This window comes from Oncorhynchus gorbuscha, linkage group LG05, assembly GCF_021184085.1.
Source record: "Oncorhynchus gorbuscha isolate QuinsamMale2020 ecotype Even-year linkage group LG05, OgorEven_v1.0, whole genome shotgun sequence".
NCBI classification, from domain to species: domain Eukaryota; kingdom Metazoa; phylum Chordata; class Actinopteri; order Salmoniformes; family Salmonidae; genus Oncorhynchus; species Oncorhynchus gorbuscha.
Genome location: NC_060177.1, coordinates 83,584,473 through 83,590,365, shown reverse-complemented (window position 1 = coordinate 83,590,365; position 5,893 = coordinate 83,584,473).

Genomic DNA, 5,893 nt, shown 5'->3' with positions numbered 1-5,893 from the left:
TATTGTTGGTGATTGTCAAGTTTTTGTGTGCATGCGTAAAGTGTGTGTTAAGTATACATACACACTGTGTAGCAAACATTGTAATAACCATGTTGCCCTTCACCAGATTTACTCAGTGTCTTTCTAGTGATCATGTTGGAGACGGCACGTGCAGCACCCCACTCTGGAAATGTGGACAAGTATCAGAAGGCTTTAGAACAAACCATAGAGCTTTCCAAACTGTCAGATCATGAAGCTGGCATCCTCCTGACTAGTTACGTAAGTAACAAGATAGAATGGAGGTGGTTCGGTCAATATTTTTTGCCCGAGACCTGATTAATTGCATTAGCTCCCCAGGTTAATGACTGGGCTTTATCTCAGTGGGCTAACCAAGTATTGAGGGACTGTAGGGAACCGGGGGTCACCGTGACAAATCATAGTGATGGCCACTTCTGGCGAATGAATTTCCCAAATTCCCCATGATTCGAAGTGATGACTTAACCCGTGATCTCATATGGTTTTCTCAGAACTGCCCGTCGCAGTGTCACAGCCATTATTGTTTGAAGCTCAACTTTCTGCCAATATTCCACAGGGTTAGACAGTGATGACTGTTAACCCACATGATTTCGTATGCTTTTCTCTGAACTGTATTATTCATGGGAAAGCTGTAACTACAGTGTAACAACCACCGATTCAGATCATAGGCTGTGACGGTACCTTTTTACACTGCTCAGCATAGTTCTGAACTATACTAGAAAACAGGTCAATTGCAGAATGTCAGTGAACTGATTTGAATTCCCCCCATCGTGTTTGCAGATGAAAACAAATGGCTTCCTGAACGACCAGCAGGCCCCCAGCATGGATGGTGTTCCCTCAGCAACCATCGCGGGCTCCACCCCTAAGGAGAAGCTTCGGAACATCTCCAACAAAGCCATGATCTTCCACTGGCACATCGACATGGTAACCAAATACATGACTAAGATGTTGGAGGTCTCAGATAATGACACTCAGATTCTTCTGGGTCTCCTGAGCGATTCCAGGGACCGTCTCAAGAAACTCTCTGGCCGCGTAGAGGTGCTCCTGCAGATTCTGGACCCAAACACACCCACTACTACGTCCACTAAGCCCCAAGACGTGCTCCGTGATGACTATGAGAAAAAGCTTTATGGCTGGGCTGTGCTAAACGGGCACAAGGAATGTCTGGCCATGGTGTTACAGGAAGTTGCTGGCTTTAAGGATAATAGTGTGTGAGGATTATACAAAGTGGTTGTTTGTCACCCAAGGGTGATTTTAGGATATTTATTCCAAAATAATCAGGTATTTCATGTAATTGAACAATCGGGACAAAGGCCAACCGCCAATAATATAAATGTGAAAGAGAAGAGTTTGATTGCTGCACAGTATATATTTTATATCGATTTTTTAATTGATTTTTTGTTATTATTTTTGAAACAGTCCAGAACACGGTCTTGAAACAGTCTTGAATCAAATGAATTGGTTTGCTCTTACAGTTATCAAATTTTGTATTCATATTTAAGCTACTCAGTTCACTCTCTTGAAGCTATTTTGTCCCTACTGCTCCTTGTCTATGGCGCCTCAATTATTCCCTTATGCCCCACACATGGCAGATACATTGAGGTCAATGAGGTAGTGGACGGTAAACTCAAGTAAACCCAGATTAGGGTTAGGGATCTAATTACCCACGAAGCTCAGGGATTTTGCTCATCATTTTGTTTATGACATCATCCCTGGTTGTAGGTAGCCTGGTCGAACGAGTCAAAATTGAAGGAGCATCTCCTCCTGACTGAGCTGATGCACAGGGGTGATGGTGGTTGTGGTTATAGAGTGAAGCAGAACCACGGGAAGTGGTACAGGCACTTCCCAGACAGTGAAAGGTTGTGTCCCAATTGGCACTCTATTCTCTAGCGAACTACTTTTGACCAGAGCCCAAGTAGTTCACTAAATTGGGAATAGGGTGCCATTTGGGACGCAGTCACTGGCTCCCTAATCAGTCACATCTCATGACTTCCTCCCTGCATCCTCACACAAAACAGATCGCAGGCTGACGTCTGTCAGTTTCATTCTGATGCTGGATACTAAAGCGTTGCCTATGCCATAGATGGTCATTGTATACTACAAATGTATGCATTTGTGTACTGTAGGTTGTTTTTAGGTTGCTTAATGGCCTATTTAACTGTACACTATATGGGTTTGTGTTTAAACTTGCCACTTTTGGTCTCTTAGCTATGTGGTGTTCAATTTGCACACAAAATGTATGTGCTCAATTTGTCATGCGTTTAATATGAACACCTCAAAAAGAAGAATCAAATGGGTAATGTTCCGTTCAAGAACTGGAGCTGTAGGTAGTAAACACTGTAAATGTTATTCATATTTAATTAAAAAACAATATGAATACAGTAATGAATGACTACTTTTACTGTATTTGTTTTGCCATTCATATTAAAATCTCGGTGTAGCCAAAATTCTGTTTTTCCTTTGTTTTGTATGAAATGTGTACAACAGCTGATGAAACGAACACTGTACATGTGAAACGTGTTCAGTGTTATTTCCCCAATAGTTGATGGTTGAAAATCAACACAGAACCTTAAATTCAGCTGGTTCTGCTTGGCTGGAGCTGTGGATTGCTTCAGGACATCACCAGGGAAAAATAATAAAGACTAACAAACGTCTATGCCTATGTGATTGTCTCCACCCCTCTCCAGGTGTCGCCCATCTTCCCTATGATGCCCAGTGTATTTATTATACCTGTGTTCTCTTTTTGTCTATTGCCAGGTGGTTTTGTTTGTAAAAACCTACCAGTGTTTGTTTACCTGCTCCTGCCTGGTTTCCTGCTCCTGTTTTCTAGTCCCTCCAGGTTTGGACCATTCTGCCTGCCCTGACCCTGACCCCGACCCTGAGACTGCCTGCCGTTTTGTACCTTACCCCACCGTTCTGGATTACAGACTCCTGCCTTCCCTGAGACTGCCTGCCCTTCTGGACCGTTTACACCCTTTCTGGATTACTGACCCCTGCCTGCCTTGACCTGTCGTTTACCTGCCCCTGTGGTTGTAATAAACTATTGCTGCTTCTACAGTGTCGGTATCTGGGTCTTACCTAAATGTGATATGTGGTTAATGCACTGCTCTGGTCCCCTTCCCTGCTCCACTCAGCCTGAGCAAGATTATTATTTTCTTATTCCTTTTTGACCATTTAATGGAAAACCAAACTCAGCAAAAAAAGAAACATCCTCTCACTGTCAACTGTGTTTATTTTCAGCAAACTTAACATGTGTAAATATTTGTATGAACATAATTCAACAATTGAGACAACATTAACAAGTTTCATAGACATGTGACTAACGGAAATGGAATAATGTGTCCCTGAACAAAGGCGGGGTCAAAATCAAAAGTAACAGTCAGTATCTGGTGTGGCCACCAGCTGCATTAAGTACTGCATTGCATTGGACTGCACCAGATTTGCCAGTTCTTGCTGTGAGATGTTACCCCACTCTTCCACCAAGGCATGTGTAAGTTCCCAGACATTTCTGGGGGGAATGGCCCTAGCCCTCACCCTCTGATCCAACAGGTCTCAGATGTGCTCAATTGGATTGAGATCCGGGCTCTTTGCTGGCCATGGCAGAAAATCCTGTCTTGCAGGAAATCACGCACAGCACGAGCAGTATGGCATTGTCATGCTGAAGGGTCATGTCAGGATGAGCCTACAGGAAGGGTACCACATGAGGGAGGAGGATGTCTTCCCTGTAATGCATAGCGTTGAGATTGCCTGCAATGACAACAAGCTCAGTCCGATGATACTGTGACACACCGCCTCAGACCATGATGGACACTCCGCCTCCAAATTGATCCCCCTCCAGAGCACGGGCCTCAGTGTAACACATTCCTTCGACAATAAATGCCAATCTGACCATCACCCTTGGTGAGACAAAACCGAGACTGGTCAGTGAAGAGCAAACGTACCCGCCGTCACTGTCTGGTCCAGTGACGGCGGGTTTGTGCCCATAGGCAACGTTGTTGCCGGTGATGTCTGGTGAGGACCTGCCTTACATCAGACCTACAAGCTCTCAGTCCAGCCTCTCTCATCCTATTGCGGACAGTCTGAGCACTGATGGAGAGATTGTGCGATCCTGGTGTAATTCGTGATGTTCGGATGTACCGATCCTGTGCAGGTGTTGTTACACGTGGTCTGCCACTGCCAGGACAATCAGCTGTCTGTCCTGTCTCCCTGTAGCGCTGTCTTAGGCGTCTCACAGTACGGTCATTGCAATTTATTGCCCTGGCCACCTCTTCAGTCCTCATGCCTCCTTGCATCATGCCTAAGGCACGTTCACGCAGATGAGCAGGGACCCTGGGCATGTTTCTTCTGGTGTTTTTCAGAGTCCGTAGAAAGGTCTCTTTTTAGTGTCCTAAGTTTTCATAACTTTGGCCTTAATTGCTTACCGTCTGTAAGCTGTTAGTGTCTTAACGACCGTTCCACAGGTGCGCGTTCATTAATTGTTTATGTTTCATTGAACAAGCATGGGAAATAGTGTTTAAACCCTTTACAATGATCTGTTTAGTTATTTGGATTTTTACTAATTATCTTTGAAAGTTAGGGTCCTGAAAAAGGGACGTTTCTTTTTTTGCTGAGTATATTACAGCAAGTAACTTACTTGTTATCCAGAACAATTTGATATATTGAGATAAAAACAGCTGGACTGGGCCTTTAATAGATGAATACACACAACATGACAAACATGGCATTGTGAATGTATTCTGGTTCATAAATCTCATTGCATATCTTCAGCCTGAGCCGAACTTTCTGTAGTGGCAGTTGCATCACTTTCTTGCACGTCAACTTCCTGAAGTTGAGAAATAGGTAGCTGTCATGGGAATAATACCAGGTGATTCAGTGGATATTCAGACATGTAACTCGTCGGCCACAAAAAAAAACTGAAGATGTAGTTTGGTTAAGCAAATAACCACGTAAAAGGAAACATCTTAATTGATTTTTCTGATCACATTGTAAGATATGAAGGAAGTTGATCACATCCGCATAACTTTTTTTCAACATATGACGAAGCAAGATGAATATAAGACTGTGACCACTGTCAATGGGCTGAGCAACTCATTCTTGGCTAAACTGACAACATAAGCAAGGAAAAACTAAATATATAATGACATATGAGATTTTATATGTGAAGTTAACTGCAGGTAATATTATGCAACATCTGTGTCCACAACTACACTCAATTACAACATATTACAGAAAGAAAAGTTTTGCAAATGATTCACAAAAAGACCTACTCGAAAACCATGTGTACTTTAAATCATGTCTTTCAGTATTGTAAAATATTGCTGTAATTTTGCATTGACTTCTTTCCCAGGACTTCTTAAAGCATTGTGCATATTGGTGATGATGGTCACTCTGGAGGCTGACTCTTTACACCGAATGAAATCACCCAGGGGCTGCAGGGTCAAGGAGCTAACCACTCTCACCAAAACAATCATCAATGACAGCCTAACCAGCTATGTAAGTAGCTACATCTTTCCTAATATTCCATTTAACAGACACTTTTATCCAAAGCAACTTACATTGAATATATAAAAATGTTGTATGTGATCCCAGCAGGAATTGAACCCACAGCCTTACTTGTTCTGCCATTCTCTTACCAACTAAGCCACACACACCACCTGAACCAAACAGTCTTCAGTAGCTATGTTTCCATTAACTTCCCCATGGATTTTTTGTTGTTGTCTATAAATGCGATAATTGCCTTCTAGGGTGCTTTGCCATTTCAGAATTTTGTTTCGATAAAAACAGCTGTTCGTAATGACGTCACACCTAAAAATTGCGAAATACTTTTGAAGCTACGCAGGCACGTGAAGTTTCGAATAAAAATGTGGTGTTTAAAATG